Source organism: Chrysemys picta, chromosome 2 (genome assembly GCF_011386835.1).
Source record: "Chrysemys picta bellii isolate R12L10 chromosome 2, ASM1138683v2, whole genome shotgun sequence".
Lineage (NCBI taxonomy): Eukaryota > Metazoa > Chordata > Testudines > Emydidae > Chrysemys > Chrysemys picta.
In genome coordinates this window covers 848,948-867,153 of record NC_088792.1, presented here as the reverse complement: position 1 = coordinate 867,153, position 18,206 = coordinate 848,948, and the positions used below count along the sequence as shown (strand labels likewise).

The 18,206-nt window shown below is 60.7% G+C and overlaps 1 protein-coding gene across 8 annotated transcripts in view; it reads left to right on the top strand.

Annotated features, from left to right (window-relative positions):
• SLC4A2 (solute carrier family 4 member 2) overlaps nucleotides 1-18,206 on the top strand; it is a 68,183-nt gene that overhangs the window by 16,048 nt on the left and 33,929 nt on the right. The gene's annotated exons all lie outside the window — the stretch shown is intronic.

Genomic DNA, 18,206 nt, shown 5'->3' with positions numbered 1-18,206 from the left:
TACCCACCACTGTCGGCCCTGGGACACGGCCGTGCTGCCCGAGGGAGGGGCAGGGCCCAGGGTAAGGTGCTGCCGTGGTCTCAGTCATAGAATATCAGGGTTGGAAGAGATCTCAGGAGGTATCTAGTCCAACCCCCTGCTCAAAGCAGGACCAATTCCCAACTAAATCATCCCAGCCAGGGCTTCGTCAAGCCGGGCCTTAAAAACCTCTAAGGAAGGAGATTCCACCACCTCCCTAGGGAACCCATTCCAGTGCTTCACCACCCTCCCAGTGAAATAGTGTTTCTGAATATCCAACCTAGACCCCCCCCACTGCAACTTGAGACCATTGCTCCTTGTTCTGTCATCTGCCACCACTGAGAACAGTCTAGATCCATCCTCTTTGGAACCCCCTTCAGGTAGTTGAAGGCTGCTATCAAATCCCCCCTCATTCTTCTCTTCTGGAGACTAAACAATCCCAGTTCCCTCAGCCTCTCCTCATAAGTCATGTGCTCCAGACCCCTAATCATTTTTGTTGCCCTCCGCTGGACTCTTTCCAGTTTTTCCACAACCTTCTTGTAGTAACGCGTACTCATCTGGACACAGTAGTCCAATACCAAATAGAGGGGAATGATCACGTCCCTCGATCTGCTGGCAATGCCCCTACTTATACAGCCCAAAATGCCGTTAGCCTTCTTGGCAACAAGAGCACACTGTTGACTCATATCCAGCTTCTCGTCCACTGTAACCCCTAGGTCCTTTTCTGCAGAACTGCTACCTAGCCATTCGGTCCCTAGTCTGTAGCAGTGCATGGGATTCTTCCGTCCTAAGTGCAGGACTCTGCATTTGTCCTTGTTGAACCTCATCAGATTTCTTTTGGCCCAATCCACCAATTTGTCTAGGTCCCTCTGGACCCTAGCCCTACCCTCCAGCATCCTGGAAGGATGCACCCCAGAAGATGGCCATGCAGGGGAAACTTCCCTTGCACCACTAGGCCCCTCTCGGGACCTTTCCACACTGCTGGGAAGCCACCAGGGGAACAGGTTCAACTGGGCCAGCAGCGTGCAGGTGACACACAGCTCTGCCTATCGCACACCGCTCCCACTGCAGCAGCCCAGTGCTCCGAGGTGCAGAGCGCTGGCTGAATGGAGCCGCGGGAGGGAGCTGATACTGGTGGCCAGAGAATGGCCTGGCGGGGCGTTGAGGATTCGGGGGGCTAAGGCCAGAGTCGAGGAATGCACTCGGATTCCTCGCTCGCACAGCAGCATCCGGGCGCTGCGATTCTGCAGTTGGCTGGACACTCCAGCCCATTGTGGCGGGTGGCGACCTGTCCTGGGTTGTTCTGCTGTACCTGGGCAGGGAGCCGTCGGTCATTAGAAAGCTCCCACCAGTACAGCGCACTGCAGCGCGGCGCGTCTCCTTGGCCGCACAGGCTGCCCTGAGCACACTCCCACCATCCTCCGCTGGCTCCCCAAACCCAGCCTGCCCCAGTCGCGGTCTCTGACCTTAGTGACCTGGGCCAGGGATGGCTAAAAGAGCCCAAAGCTCGGGGCTGAAGACTGCAGTCGGCAGCTCGGCTCTGGGGGTGCAGCGGTGTCCAGTGCAGGGGAAAGCTGCTCTGGGCCAGTCCAAGCGCACGGAGTGAACCCCACAGGACCCATGGACCATCCCAGAGCTCCCCGCCTTCCGCTCCCCATGCCGGGCGCACTCCCATCCGCCATCTCTAAAAAAGCTGTAAATGGGGAACCATTCTCCACGGGGGCGTTTTGAGTGGGGTCAGTTCCCCAGAGCACCCGGCATTGCTGGGGAAGAGGGGCTCTGTCACAGACCCACAGGGTCAGGGCTGCACCCCCAGCTTTGGGACGGTCTCTGGGAGGCCCCTTCACTGGGCCAGCCCCCCGGGGGTCCCGCTCTGCCTCCAGGGTGAGCCATCCGGCCTCACCGCCCCCTAGACTGGCCCTTGCGCCTGCAGCTCCACCCCCCCGAGCTCCGGGCAGCGAGTCCCCCGGAGACACCCCTGAGGGAGACTCGGCCGCTCGCAGGGATCAGGGCCCCTCGCCCAGCCCCGGCAGGGACACTCCCAGCGCGGGCACAGCCGGGTTCAGTCGTTAGCGGGCACCCGGCCTAGGGGCCTTAGGGCAGCTCGGGACAATGAAGGGTGAAGCAGGGTCCGTCCTGGCCAGCCCCGAGCCCAGCCCGGCTGTGGGGAACCCTGGGGTCCGGCTCTGTCTGTCTGTGCGGCCTCCTTGGTCAGTTCCCACATGGGCCTCAATTGGTTCCCGCAGCCCCACGTAACCCCCCTCCCTGTCCTGTGATCCCGAGCTGGGGGCTGTAGCTCAGGGGGGCCAGATCTCTCTGGAGCTTGGGTTGCTGGGTGTCCAGGTCCTGGCCATTGGATTTGCCATTGTCCTCTCATGCTGCACTGCTATGAGGTTAGGGCCCCGGCAGCTAGCGACTCCCAGCCTGCCCTGAGAGCAGACAGGCCTTCCCCCTCCCCAGGTAACAGTGCAGCATGTGGGGAAACTGAGGCACACACAGCCGTCATAAAGCTATTGTGAACGAGATCATAGAATCACAGAGTCGTAGGGCTGGGAAGGACCTCGAGAGGTCACCTAATCCAGTCCCCTGCACGCGGGGCAGGACTAAGTATTCTCTAGACCAGGGGTAGGCAACCTATGGCACACGTGCCGAAGGTGGCACGCGAGCTGATTTTCAGTGGCACTCACACTGCTCGGCTCCTGGCCACCGGTCCAGGGGGCTCTGCATTTTAATTTAATTTTAAATGAAGCTTCTTAAACATTTTAAAAACCTTATTTACTTTACATACAACAATAGTTTAGTTATGTATTATAGACTTATAGAAAGAGACCTTCTGAAAACGTTAAAATGTATTACTGGCACGCGAAACCTTAAATCAGAGTGAATAAATGAAGACTCGGCACACCACTGCCAACCCCTGCTCTAGACCATCCCTGGCAGGAGTTTTAATGTGCTTTAATCCGGCTAACCGCGGGGGCAGCCAGCGGGGGCCAGGGTGGGGGTCGTGCTCCCCAGCTGGGGCTGTATCCTGGGGAGCAGTGGCTCGGGGAAGGACCTGGGGGTCGTGGGGAAAGCAGCCGAACACGGGCCCGTGCGGCATGTAGCCCAGAGGGGCTCCTAGGCTGGGTGAGCAGGGCTGTCGCCAGGAGTGGCCGGAGGTGGAATTGCCTGTGTGGGCTACTCCAGTGAGACCAGCCCTGGGGCTACGCTCAGCAAAGGTCATTGGACGCACTGGAAAGGTTCAGAAAAGAGCCCCAAGGAGGAGTCAAGGCCTGGAAACGCTGATTGAGAGTCCGAGTCTAGTGACTCACTCATTGGTTTGTCCAGGTCACGGCCCAGAGGTGACTCGATTGTGGTGTGGGAGGAGGTGTCTGGTGATGGGGGCTCTGTAGTCTGACAGACACCGAGGGCTGGCAGCTGAATCTAGCAACAAGATGAAAGTCCCTCCCCCTTGGGAACAGCAGCCCAGGGCACGTGGCGGGTTCGGGGTCACTGGGAGGCCTCCCTGTTGGCTGTAGCTCAGGGAGCAGCGACGGGATTGTGCAGACGCTGCTGGTGGAGGTCCCCAGCCCCGTGCAGGGTGTGACGAACTGGGACTGTTCTTACTGTGGTCTTCGAATGCTGACAGGGGAGTGTGGCTAGGGTAGTCTGCATTGGGGGATGGGAGACTGACCGACCGAGAATACCTGTGCATGTAACGTGAGAACCCAGGAAGGGGTTAGAGGCCAGGTGACACCTTTGCCCGGGAAACTGAACAAAGGCTGGAGAGAGAGTTCAGAGCTGGCTGGTGACATGGCTGGGAGGCAGACGGGGCTCTGACCTCCCAAGGGGCTGGGGTGCCCTGGGACCCCAAGCTGGACCTAACTGAGGGGGTCCTGTTGTCTGTGCCTGCAAGACCTGTCTTGGACTGTATTCCTGTCATCTAAATAAACCTTCTGCTTTACTGGCTGGCTGAGAGTCATGGTGAATCGCAGGAAGCCGGGAGTGCAGGGCCATGTGTCCCCCCCATACTCCGTGACACAGGGCTAGACCCCCAGCGCAGGGCACCTAGGGGTTAGTTAGAAAAGCCCCAGCCCCAGTTCATACGCTGCGCAGCTCCTCCTGGGGAGAGGGCTAGAGAGAACGAACCGCTGCTAGGCCGGGGGCTGCTGCGTGGCTGGACAGAGCTCAGACACCGTGACTGCTTCGACAGCCTAGAGCACGTGTCCAGCGGGGGGAAGGCGCGTGGCTCCTGGGCCACTGGGTGTAACTGAGTGTGCTGGAGAGGAGGCGTGTGTGCCGCATAGCATGGCCCTGGGACACTAGTGTCACGGAGTTCCCGGACGATGCTCTGGAACTGCTCCCCACAAAGCCAGTCAGGACTTTGGGGAACCTCCTCTCCCTCGGAGCAGACTGTCTTCAGGGCAAGAAGCTCACACGGCTTCATCTCCTGGGTCTGACCTTGGAGCATTCAGCATCTGCCCCTCCGTGCGCTTCCCACAGCGAGTCCGCCCAGGCGGGGTCCTGGGGAAGCCAGAGGGTCCTGCCCCCCCACTTCGCAGTCAGACGTGACTCTCAGCCAGCCAGGAAAACAGAGGTTTATTAGATGACAAGAACACGGTCTAAAACAGAGCTTGTAGGTACAGAGAACAGCAGCCCTCAGTCAGGTCCATCTTGGGGGGTGGGGAGCCCAGACCCAGGCTCTGGGCCTCCCTCCATTTCCCCAGCCAGCTCCAAACTGAAACTCTCCAGCCCCTCCTCTGGCCTTTGTCTCTTTCCTGGGCCAGGAGGCCACCTGATCTCTTTGTTCTCCAACATCTTCAGTTGCATCTTGCAGGGGAGGGGCCCAGGCCATCAGTTACCAGGAGACAGGGTGTCGGCTATTCTCTGTGCAGACACCATCACACCTGCCCTCTAGGGCTCTGCAACAATCGCACACCCTGATCCCCCCCGACCTTGATACTTAAGAAAAGCATTGGGGAAACCGAGGCACCCCTACAGTATTTAGAGGAAACATTAAGAACAGTCCCACTTCGTCACATCTCTCCCCCCTTTGAGACTGAACGGAGCGAGGTCACTTTAGCTGGTGACCTGGGGAAGTTCGAACCCACCAACGTTCCCATGGATGTCCCATCATCTCTCCCATTCCTTGGTGGGAGTTACACCAGGCCCTTCCAGTTTTACACCCTCCTGTAGGTCTGGTGTGCTTGATGGCGCTTGCAGGCTGCATGTGAGAAGGTTTATGCGGCCCGTACCCTTTTGCCAGCCCTAAACTCCTGGGGTTTAAACTGGGATTGGGTCTTTTCCCAGCACTCTGGTCTGGAGGGCTGCAATTCGGGCTCTCTTGGTTAAGAGCCCCCATCTGGACCTTGGCCACCCTCTGAACAGGTGTCTCTGGCCCCAGCAGCTCGGCCTCAGCCCCTTGCATGTGATGCCGCCACGTCGGAGGAGAGTGGTCAGTATACACAGTAAAGCGCCGCCCAAATAGATACAGCTGCAGCTTTCTAAGGGCCTGCCCCATGGCCGGGCATTTCTTCTCTGAGGCCGCATAATTCTGCTCCCGGGGCAGCAGTTTCTTGCTCTGGTACCCGATGGGGTGTCTCCCCCCCCAGCATCGGTTTGCATCAGCACTGTGCCCTGCCCTGCGTCTGAGGCGTCGGTGAACACTGCAAAAGGCTTGGCAAAGTCTGGGTTTACCAGATTTACCGGGCCCTGGATTAGAGCCTCCTTCAGCGCACAGAGAGCCCTCTGGCCCTGCTCGGTCCAGACCATCTCATCTGGCTTCTCCTTCTTGCATAGCTCAGGGATGGGGGGGGCAGCTAGGGGGCTAACATGGGGTACAAACCCCTGGTAGTACCCTGTCATCCTGATAAAGGCCTTGACCTGCTTCTTAGTCCGGGGAATGGGCCAATCTCTGATCACCTCCACCTTGGCCGGCTCTGGGCTTGGGCAGCCGCTCCCCACCTTGTGGCCCAGGTACGACACCTCTGCCATCCCCACCTTGCACTTTCCAGCTTTTACCATCAGTCCTGCCTCCTTGAGGCAGCCCAGCCCCCTCTTCACCTGGGACACATGTTCCTCCCCTGTCTGGCTAAAGACAGATTTTATCGATGCACGCCAGGGCCAAGTTCTCCATCCCCCCCAGTGACCGATCCACCCGGCACTGGGAGGTGGCCGACGGCCCCTTGAGGTCGAAAGGCAGGACCAGGAACTCAAAGAGCCCCAAAGCGGTGGTGAAGGCAGATTTCAACCTGGCATTTGAGATCCATGGTAGAGAGGTACTGAGCCCCCCTCAGCTTGTCTAGACTCTCCCCAGTCCTAGGCATGGGGTAGGCATCGGACATGATGATGGCATTAAGCTTCCGATAGTCCTCACAGAATTGGATCGACCTGTCCTTGGGGACCAGCCCCACGGTGTCTGCCTCAGTGGAGGACAGAGCCACTGCCTCTGGGTAGCGGGTGCCGTAATCCATCACCACCAAGATGTATTTCTTCTCTGACTGGGTCTCCTTGCTGAGGGACCCCACTATGTCCATAGCCACCTGCTGGAAAGGCTCCTCTATGATGGGCAGGGGTCTCAAGGGAGTTTCACCCTTATCCTGGGCCCTCCCCACCCTCTGGCAGGGTCGCAGGACCTGCAGTACTGCTGGACGGCGTCACAGACTCTGGGCCAGTAAAAGTTCTGCAGCAGCTGCTGCCTGGGACACTGGATCCCCTGGTGTCCCGAGAGAGGGACATCGCGGGCCAGGTACAATAGCCTGCGGCGATACTTCTGGGGCACCACCAGCTGCCTCCCGATTCCCCACAGTTCTACTTCCCCTTGGGGAGCCCGTTCCCGGTACAGGAATCCCTTCTCCCACCGGACTCTGTCCCTGCAGCCTTCCCCAAAGGGGGTTTGCAGCGCTGTGGCCAGCAAGTTCCCTCAGCTTCTCCAAGGAGGGATCCCTCTGCAGCTCGGTCTGGAATTCAGCTGCTGGGGGAGGGAGTGGGACCTGTTCCCTCTCGCTGGCTGGGCCTGGGGACACAGCCCCCTCCTGGGGAGCCCTGTCCCGTAGCTCCCTCCCTGCCGTGGAATCACTTCCCAGCAGGACCTCTGGACCAGGCAAACCTGGTTGGCAGCCGACCTGCCCTGCCTGTGTGTCCCCCCACTCAGCCCCAGGGGTCTGGTTACAGGTAGGCAGGTATCCTGAGCTTAGCAGCTCTTCCCCCCCCCTGCCAGCCAGGTCATTTGCATTTTCACTGACCATTTCCACCTTAGCCAATTGGTTCCCTGGATTCAAATTCAAATCCTCGGCCGTTACAGGAGAAGGGCCTGGATCGTGTCCCAAAGAGACACAGTCACCCCCCAACAGGACCTCACAGCCGATATCCTGGAGAACCCCAATGACCAGCCAGCCTGACCCCTCCTGGGTCTGCACAGGGATCCAGGCCATAGGCAGGGCGAGGGCCTTCATCCCAGGGACCTTAATCCAGGTCACACAGCCCCTCAGCATCTGTGGCTGCACCCCCTGGGGCCTGACAACAGTTCTCTCCATCCCAGGGTCTCGCCACCCCAGGCATGTCTCCCCATTGACCACCACCTTCTGCTCCCACTGGGGGTCCGAGGGGCCTGAGCCCAGGAGACTCCACCCTGACATATAGGCCGGGGCCAGGAGTGGGAGCCTGTTCACCACCCCAACCATCTGGCTGATAGTGTCTATGGCCTTGAGACCCAGCAAGGGGTCTAGATACTGGGGCTTTTCTGCAGGGTCCCCCTGGTTCGAATTGCCAGCCTGCTCAAAGGCAGTACAGTGGGCATCCACATCCCCCCCCTTACCCAGGGGCAGCAATTTAGTGTCGAGGCTCCCTGCGGAACTGGCAGCCCGGGGTCTATCCCTACTCACCCCTGGGGAGCCCCCTATGCCTCTCCGCTCCACCAGCGCCAGTCCATGCTGCCGCTGCTTCTCCTGCAGCTTTTCCTCTGGCTCTCGCTCTCTCTCACGGTTCTCTCGCTCCTTCTCACGGTTCTCCAGTCCTCTTGGACTCAACTCCAATCCCACATCTCTGATCCCCTGATGGGGAACCCGATCGTGAAGACCCCCGTCTGGTTGGGGACAGGAGTGTTGGGGATGCCTGGCTCCCGCTGGTCCCAGATCCTCTTGCAGCCCCATCTGGGTCAGGAATCTGCTCCTTAGAGTGGTCATCGTCCTCCAGCTGCACGATTAACTGTGCTTTGGTGAACTTTCCAATGCGTAACCCTCTCTTTTTGCACAGATTTACAATGTCCTTCTTGAGGAGATGGTGATAGGCCATCACTCCGCTGTTCCCAAGTTGTTGTGGACTAGCAGGCCCGTGTGCTCTCAGTTCCGCATGGTTTCCAGGAAGAACCCCTAGTGTGCCAGCCCTTCTCCAGGTCACCACCTTTCTCCCAGGGTCAAGCTGCAGACTCCTCCACCCCTGGGACTGCTCACCGCAGTCTCCCTTCGTTTTACTGCTCCCCAGTCACTTACTGCTGGATGCTTGGTCGGTGGGGTGTAGTAGATCCCACCACTGCCACCAGTTGTCACAGAGTTACTGGGCGATGCTCTGGAACTGCTCCATACGAAGCCAGTCAGGACTTTGGGGAGCCTCCTCTCCCATGGAGCAGACTGTTTTCAGGGCAAGAAGCTCACATGGCTTCACCTCCTGGGTCTCTCCTTGGAGCATTCAGCATATGCCCCTGCGTGCGCTTCCCACAGCGAGTCCACCCAGGCGGAGTCCTGGGGAAGCCAGTGGGCCCTGCACCTCAACTCCGCAGTCAGACGTGACTCTCAGCCAGTTGATAAAACAGAAGGTTTATTAGACGACAGGAACACAGTCCAAAACAGAGCTTGTAGGTCCAGAGACCAGGACCCCTCCATCAGGTCCATCTTGGGGGCAGGGAGCCCAGACCCCAGTTCTGGGCCTCCCCCCATTTCCCCAGCCAGCTCCAAACTGAAACTCCCTCCAGCCCCTCCTCTGGCCTTTTGTCTCTTTCCCTGGCCAGAAGATCACCTGATCTCTTCCTTCTCCCACACCTTCAGTTGGCATCTTGCAGAGGAGGGGCCCAGGCCAGGAGACAGAGTGCCGGCCCATTCTCTGTGCAGACACCATCACACTGGCCCTCTAGGGCTCTGCAGCAATCACACACCCTGATCCCACCACCTAGATACTTAAGAACTGCATAGGGGAAACTGAGGCACCCACACAGTATTCAGAGAAAACATTAAGAACAGTCCCATTTCTTCACAGCTGGGCACTCAGCCGCTCTGCCCTGGGCACCCCACTTGGTGAACTTGCCCAGAGATGGGAGATTAGAGACAGGCTAGGAAACTACAGAGCAGACCTTGGGCAGGCGAAGAGCTGTGATGCTGCAGCGTGGTCTGGCGGGGAGCGGGGAGCTGTGAGGCCACGGCGCGGTCTGGGGGGGGAGCGGGGAGCTGTGATGCTGCGGTGCGGTCGGGAGGGAAGCGGGGAGCTGTGAGGCCGTGGCGCGGTCTGGGGGGGAGCGGGGAGCTGTGAGGCCGCGGCGCGGTCTGGGGGGGAGTGGGGAGCTGTGAGGCTGCGGCACAGTGTGTGGAGGGGAGTGGGGAGCTGTGATGGTGCGGTCGGGAGGGAAGCGGGGAGCTGTGAGGCCGTGGCGCGGTCTGGGGGGGAGCGGGGAGCTGTGAGGCCGCGGCGCGGTCATGAGGGGAGTGGGGAGCTGTGAGGCAGCGGCGCAGTCTGGGGGGAGCGGGGAACTGTGAGGCTGCGGTGCGGTCATGGGGGGAGTGGGGAGCTGTGAGGCCGCAGCGCAGTCTGGGGGGGAGCGGGGAGCTGTGAGGCAGCGGCGCAGTCTGGGGGGGAGTGGGGAGCTGTGAGGCCGCAGCACGGTCTGGGGGGGGAGCGGGGAACTGTGAGGCCGCGGCGCAGTCGGGGGGGAGTGGGGAGCTGTGAGGCCGCAGCGCGGTCGGGGGGGAGTGGGGAGTTGTGATGCTGCGGCGCAGTCTGGGGGGGAGCGGGGAGCTGTGATGCTGCGGCGCGGTCGGGAGGGAAGCGGGGAGCTGTGATGCTGCGGCGCGGTCATGAGGGGAGCGGGGAGTTGTGATGCTGCGGCGCAGTCTGGGGGGGAGCAGGGAGCTGTGAGGCTGCGGCCGGTCATGGGGGGAGTGGGGAGCTGTGAGGCCGCGGCGCGGTCTGGGGGGAAGTGGGGAGCTGTGAGGCCGCAGCGCAGTCTGGGGGGGAGTGGGGAGCTGTGAGGCCGCGGCGCGCTCTGGGGGGGAGCAGGGAGCTGTGAGGCTGCGGCGCGGTCTGGGGGGGAGCGGGGAACTGTGATGCTGCGGCGCGGTCGGGAGGGAAGCAGGGAACTGTGAGGCTGCGGCGCGGTCGGGAGGGAAGCGGGGAGCTGTGAGGCCGCGGCGCAGTCTGGGGGGGAGCAGGGAGCTGTGATGCTGTGGCGCGGTCTGGCGGGGAGCAGATTCGGACACATGGGGAGCAGGGAGTTTCTAAGTTACTTTACAGGCCCATGCGCGCCGTCTCTGGCAGGCAGCACCGGGAATGTATCGCTGCTCACCATGTCTCTGTGCGGCAGGCCTGGCTGTTACCCTTGGGCAGGGCCTGGGCTGAGGTCCCTGCCCAAGGTCATACAGGAGCCCATGACGGCGCAGGGACTGACCCTGACTCTCACGCCGTGGGCCGGCCCTCCCGCCTGGAGCGTGGTCACTGTGCGGTGCGGGCTGGGGGCCATTCCCCGTTCCCTCTGTTCCCGGTTTGTTTGGCTCCCCCCCCTGCTGGGCGGGGACAGGGGTTGTCCATGCTTGCCCCAGCTGGTAACGGGGATGGGGCCGTCCCAGGGAGCAGGGCCCTGCGGGCAGGCGGCTGGGGAGGCCAGGGCTCGCTGCACGGGGTGTGGTGCTGCTAGGGGCTGCGGAGACAACGCACCCCATAATCGCCTTAATCAGGCTCAGGCGGGCGAGTGGAGGCTAGTCCCTGGAATGTGACTCCGGCGAGTGGCAGGAGCTGCAGCGCCGTCTGGCACACACGTGCTAAGCCGAGCCAGCCAGTAATTCCCGGCGCCGGGCAGGGCTTGTGAGCAGCAGCCTTGGCAGCCGTATCTCCATATCTGCAGACCTGCCCCGCTTATCTGGCTAGATTGTTCTGTGCAAACAAGAGCCCTTTGTGCGCAGCCGGGAGCGCTGCCTTGGGAGGAGCCTGGGGGGAGTTGCCGAGGGGCCTGCATCCGGCCTGCAGACCCCTGCTGCTCAGGTGGGAGCAGCCGGTTTCACGCCGTGCCTGGGCCTTGTCGCACACTGACGCCCGAGAGAGAGTGCAGGGGGCAGAGGGGCTCTGGGCCAGGCTGTAGCTTTCCCTCCCCTTGCTCCCCACTCCCCCCAGCCCCATTCCCCCAGGCCCCACAGCGCGTGAGCACCAGACCTGGGAACAGAACCCAGGAGTCCTGGCTCCCAGCCTGGCTGCTCTAACCACTGGGGCTCCCTGCAGCCCTCCATCCCCCCACACGCCTGGGTGCCATGCTCCCAGCCCCCTCCATTTCAGGGACTCCTCCCCAGGATCTCTGGGTGCCCCCTCCCCCCACACCGCAGTCCCCCACCTCAGGGGCTGTGTGCACCCCCATCCCCCCTTTCTGCCATTTCCCCAAACCAGGGTCCTCCAGTCTCACCCCCACTAGAGGTTCTGTGTCCCCCACAGCAGAGCCCCCGATTCTCCTCCTCACCCCTTCCAGCACCCCGTTCTCCCCTGGCAGAGGCTCTGTATGAACCTTCGTTACCCTCTTCTCTCCATTTCCACTTCCCCCCATAGGGCCCCCTTTCCCTCTGCCCCAAATAGTGGGGGTCCTGTGCACCCCAGACCGGGGTCCCCCATTCTCCCCTCACATTGCAGCTGTGTGTAGTCCCCTGGCATTACTCTTTGTTCTTCCTGGGAGGGAAGTCAATGAGGGTGTCAGCGTGTTATGCCTTGTGCTGAAGGCATTCATGGGGCCATCAGCCAGTTCTCCAGCTGCAGACGAGCGTGCTGGGGCTGTGCTAACGGGGGCTGAGTGCTACATTTCCCCCTCACTTTCCCCCCAGATCACTGGGGGTCTGACTGTTGGTGCCAAGAATGCGCTTGGACATTTTGGAATTGGTTGGATGTGGCATTCTGAAGTTATCCTTTGACCGACTGTCATCTGTAACCTATCATTTAAATCAGCTTCTGGACCAGATGACTGGAGGAGAGCTAATGTGATGCCAATTTTTTAAAAAGGCTCCAGGGGCAATTACAGGCTGGTAAGCCTGACTTTAGTATCTGGCAAACTGGTTGAAACTATAGGAAAGGACAAAATTGTCAGGCATGTAGATGAATGAACATAATTTGTTGGGGAAGAGTCAACATGGTTTTTGTAAAGGGAAATCATGCCTCACCAATCTACTGGAATTCTTCGAGGGGGTCAACAAGCATGTGGACAAGGGGGATCCAGTGGATATAGTGTATTTAGATTTTCAGAAAGCCTTTGACAAGGTCTCTCACCAAAGGCTCTTAAGCAAAGTAAGCTGTCATGGGATAAGAAGGAAGGTCCTCTCATGGATTGGTAACTGGTTAAAAGAGACAAAACAAAGGGTAAGAATAAATGGTCAGTTTCAGAATGGAGAGAGGTAAATAGTGGTGTCCCCCAGGGGTCTGTACTGGGCCCAGTCCTATTCAACATATTCATAAATGATCTGGAAAAAGGGGTAAACAGTGAGGTGGCAAAATTTTCAGAGGATACAAAACTACTCAAGATAGTTAAGTCCCAGGCAGACTGCGAAGAGCTACAAAAGGATGTCACAAAACTGGGCGACTGGGCAACATAATGGCAGATGAAATTCAATGCTGATAAATGCAAAGCAATGAACATTGGAAAGCATGATCCCAACTATACATATACAATGATGGGGTCTAAATTGGCTATTACCACTCAAGAAAGAGATCTTAGAGTCACTGTGGATAGTTCTCTGAAAACATCCACTCAATGGGCAGCGGCAGTCAAAAAAGCAAACAGAATGTTGGGAATCATTAAGAAAGGGATAGATAATAAGATAGTAATTATCACATTACTTCTATATAAATCCATGGTACGCCCACACCTTGAATACTGTGTGCAGATGTGGTCGCCCCCTCTCAAAAAAGATATATTGGAACTGGAAAAGGGTAACAAAAATGATTAGGGGTATGGAACGGCTGCTGTATGAGGAGCGATTAATAAGACTGGGACTTTTCAGCTTAGAAAAGAGATGACTAAGGGGGGAATATGATAGAGGCCTGTAAAATCATGAAGGGTGTGGAGAAAGTGAAGAAGTCAAGAACAAGGGGTCACCCAATTAAATTAATAAGTAGCAGGTTTAAAACATACAAAAGGAAGTATTTTTTCATCCAACGCACAGTCATCCTGTGAGGCTGCGGCGCAGTCTGGCGGGGAGCAGGGAGCTGTGAGGCCGGTTCTGTTCAATATCTTCACTGATTTAGATAATGGCATAGAGAAACTTGTAAAGTGTGCGGATGATACCAAGCTGGGAGGGGTTGCAAGTGCTTTGGAGGATAGAATTAAAATTCAAAATGATCTGGACAAACTGGAGAAATGGTCTGAAGTAAATAGGATGAAATTCAATAAGGACAAATGCAAAGTGCTCCCCTTAGGAAGGAACCATCAGTTGCACACGTACAAAATGGGAAATGACCGCCTAGGAAGGAGTCCTGCGGAAAGGGATCTGGGGGTCATAGTGGCTCACAAGCTAAATATGAGTCAACAGTGTGATGCTGTTACAAAAAAAGCAACCATCATTCTGGGATGTATTAGCAGGAGTGTTGTAAGCAAGACACGAGGAGTAATTCTTCCACTCTGCTCCGCGCTGATTAGGCCTCAACTGGAGTACTGTGTCCAGTTCTGAGTGCCACATTTCAGGAAAGATGTGGACAAATTGGAGAAAGTCTAAAGAAGAGCAACAAAAATTATGAAAGGTCTAGAAAACATGACCTACGAGGGAAGATTGAAAAAACTGGGTCTGTTTGGTCTGGAGCAGAGAAGACTGAGAGGGGACATGAGAACAGTTTTCAAGCACATAAAAGGAGGAGGGAGAAAAAAATTTCTTCTTAACCCCTGAGGATAGGACAAGAAGCAATGGGCTTAAATTGCAGCAAGGGAGGTTTAGTTTGGACATTAGGAAAAACCTCCTAACTGTCAGTGTGGTTAGGCACTGGAATAAATTGCCCAGGGAGGTTGTGGAGTCTCCGTCACTGGGGATGTTTAAGAGCAGGTTGGACAAACCCCTGTCAGGGATGGTCTGGATAATACTTAGTCCTGCCTCAGTGCAGGGGACGGGAGTAGAGACCTCGCGAGATCCCTGCCAGTCCTATGACTCTGATGCTGTGGTAGAACCCAGGAGTCCTGGTCATCCTCAGGGACTGCGAAGACTCCAAGGGCTTTCCGTAATGGTAGGGGTTTGTCCTGGCCCCCTTGGCCCAAGCTGCCCCATGCACCCTGTGCAGGGATAGCGACTGGTATTGGAGGCCAGCCGCTGGGGACCGGAGACTGGGCTAGATGGGCCCTGGGTCTGATCCAGCCTGGCATTGCCTGGGTTCCAGCTGTCTTGCTGGGAGAGTTCTGTTATGGGTCATGTGAGGCCGTCTCTCTCGGGGTGTCCCTGCCCTGCTCTGCATTCCCCGCTGGGCCTCCCTGGCCTGCGGGGCCTGCCCCCCTCCGCTCCCCGGCTCGTCGGGGCTCAGGAAAGGCTGCTCTAGCCCCGGGAGGAAGGTGGGCTGCAGGCATGACTGCCATGTCCCCTGTGTGTCCCTGTGGGGGCGGACGATTTGGGCCTGACCCCCTTGGGCTGGGCCTTGCTGGGCCTGCGGTAGCAGGGGAGGGCGGAGGCGTTGACGCAGCAGGCTGGGTGGAAACAAAGAGAATCGGCGCTGCCCGTGAGAATGGCAGAGCCGGAGACTGCGAACCCCAGCTGGCTGGGTCGTCCCCACAGAGCCACCAACAGCCCCCCCGAAGCAGAGCAGAGGCCCCCAGCAGAGAACATGGAGAGCGGGGTCTGGTGGCTGGTTAAGAGCTGACCCCTGCACTGGTGCCATCCTCCCTGTGCCCCCTGCTCCGGGCAAGGATGCCCCAGCCTGACCCCTCTCCTACTGGGGAGTGTCCCCTGGGGTCCAGCCTCAGCCTCCCCTGCTGCTCACAGTCCCATGCGCCCCGCTCTGTCCCGGGGCACACGTCCCCTGGAGCCAGCAGCCCAGCTCTCCCTCCCCGCCCGCAGGCAGTGGGGCCGTGTCCCCAGAGCCCAGCGGAGGGGCTGCCCCAGGCACAGGCCTGGCTGACATGGCTGGCGTGGGAGCTGGTCCCGCCCGCTGAGGCTGAGTGCCGGCGCCCCAGACTTGTTCCTGGAAAGCTGCAGGTGCAGAGACGCTTCAGGAAGCTGCTAACCGTCTGGGCTTATGGGCTCAGCCCCTCAGAGCCCTGTTCCCCCTGGGCATGGGTGGGGGAGGGGACCCGCCCGGGCTCCTCGTGTGTGTGTGTGTGGGGGGGGGGGGCGCAGCTGAGGGGAAATGGCCTGACTCAGCCACTGGCTCCGGTCGCGCATTTTCCGGGCACCAGGGTGAAGCGCTGAGCAGTTTCCAGCAGGGCCTGTCGCCCGCCCGCCTCGCTCAGCAGGTGACTCACCCGGGCAGGGGGCACCTCCCCCCCCGGTGCTGCTGGCTGCCTGCCCCCTTCCGGCGCGGTGCGTGGAGCTAGCTCATGCTTTCTGCAGAGCCCTGGACTGGCCACCGCCCCCGGGCGCTGCCATCTGCCTGCCCCCCACTACCCCCAGCAGCCCCCACTGCTGCATTTGGCGGGGCGCCTTGCTGCCTGCTTGCCACTGACTTGCTAACAGGCGGGCTGGGCTGGGCACGAATTCCTGCGGGAGGCCAGGCTGCAGGACAGGACGGCCCCTGGGATCTGGGAACGGGGTGCGGGGGTGGGGGGAGAGGATGGGGGCGGAGGATTTGGGCCTGGCCCCGTGCCTGGGGGTGCTGTGGGGGGGGAGGAGGAGTTGGGCCTGGCCCTGTGCCTGGGGGTGCTGGGGTGGGGGGCAGGGGAGGAGGAGTTGGGCCTGGCCCCGTGCCTGGGGGTACTGGGCGGGGGGCGAGGGTGGGGGAGGAGGAGTTGGGCCTGGCCCCGTGCCTGGGGGTGCTGGGGGTGCTGGGGGGGGGGGGGGAGTTGGGCCTGGCCCCGTGCCTGGGGGTGCTGGGGTGGGGGGCGGGGGAGGAGGAGTTGGGCCTGGCCCTGTGCCTGGGGGTACTGGGGAGGGTTCTGGTGGGGGAGGAGTTGGGCCTGGCCCCGTGCCTGGGGGTACTGGGCAGGGGGCGAGGGTGGGGGCGGAGGATTTGGGCCTGGCCCCGTGCCTGGGGGTGCTGGGGGGGGGGGGGGGTTGGGCCTGGCCCCGTGCCTGGGGGTGCTGGGGGGGGGCGGGGGAGGAGGAGTTGGGCCTGGCCCTGTGCCTGGGGGTGCTGGGGTGCTGGGGGGGGGGGGAGTTGGGCCTGGCCCCGTGCCTGGGGGTTCTGGGGGGGGGCTCCTGGCTGTGAGAACGGGGCTCGGCCGCACTGGCCAATCCCCGGGGTGTTTACAGGCTATAATCTTGAGGAGCTGCCAGCATTAAACAAAGCGGCTTAGGGCCTGGAGCAGCAGGAATGTGGCCGGTCGGGCACCGGCCAGCGAGAGCAGCAGAGGGCAGTGCCCCCCCACATACAGCTGGCACAGCGCTGGGGGCTGGGCTCATGACATGGTGGGGGGGGGCTGGCGGAAGAGCCGTGTAGGGGTGGCCGAGGGGGTCGGCTCTAGGTCCAGACCCATCTCTGACAGTGGACAGAGGGGTGCAGGGTCTCCCCAGCCCCTGGGGCAGGAGCTGCGGGCGCCTCTGTGGATTTTACCTTCTCATCTCACAGGAGTGGCCAACGTGCCAGCGCGCCCCAGCCCTGTGGATACCCCGCGTGTGCCACTGAGCCCTGGCCGACTTCCCCTGGCCTCTCCCCGGCGCTCCCAGGACAGGTGCCCCGGGCAGGCTGTGCTGAGGCTGGAGAATGCGGCTTGGGGTGAGCACACGGGGTACATGGGGTGTCCCCTCGAAGGCCAAGGGAGTGTGCTGCCCCCGACTGGGCCTTGCAGAGCATCTGCCCTATTCCGCTAGCTGCTGCGACGCCCAGGGACGCCCGTGGAGTGGGGCCGGGCTGGGGAGGGGACAGCGCAGGCTCAGGCCCACAGGAGCTGCAGGGACTGGGCCAGACCGTGACGCAGGACCGCAGGTGGGTCTGGCAGGGGAGGCTGTGGTGCCCACATGCAGTGAGGCAGGCTGGGGGCCTGGCAAGGAGGTGCCTGTCGTGTAGCTGGGCGGGGCAGAGGAAGGCGGGGACTGGCACGCAAGGCCAGGCCTTCAGCTAACTTGCTGCCCTGTGCTGCGGCCCCACATCCCTGGCTAGGGGCCAGGCTCCGGTCCAGGGCCTTGAGCTGGGCTGCCCAGCCACGAGGTGGAGCCCAGCCAGGTACCTCGCTCCGCACAGCACCTAGGGGAGACGTGAGCTGAATCCCAGCTCCCACCTGGGGCCTGCTGCTCCCCCCAGCCCCGACTTCCACCCCTGGTGTGGCCTGAGGCCTGGTGAGCGGCCCAGAGTATGGGCGGGGGGAACCAATGGCTGTCTCAGCTGCTGGGGGGTGTGGGGCGACCCCCCTTCCGGGGGAGCAGTGGGGGGGTCAGTGCTGTTGGTCTCTGAGCAGGGCTCCCAGCTCGCACTAGCTGGGCAGGACACAGCCTGGGGGCACTGGGGGCTCGGAAAGGGAGGGGCAGGGTTGCTCCTGCTGACCCCAGAGGTGGCTGTCTCTGGGATGTTGTCTGGGGAGAGCCCTCAGGGTGGGCAGCGGTGGGTGCAAAGCCCCCAGCTCCCTGGCTCCAGCGGTCAGAACTGGAGGGCAGGCACGGGGGCCAGTGACTCCAATGCGATGGTTTTACTTCCCTACTGCGGAGAAGCTAAGCACTGATGGGGGTTCTGAGCCCCCGCCAAATGGGCCCTCGGCACCTGCCTCCGCAGGCTGCTCCGCACGGAGCCGGGCGAGCCCACGGGGAGAACCGCGGGCAGCGCACTGCCCTGAGCTCCCGGCTCCCCGCCTGGCAGACCTGCTGGAAGCTGGACTCTCCAGGTAGCCTCCTGACCGCACAGCACTGCGTGTCACC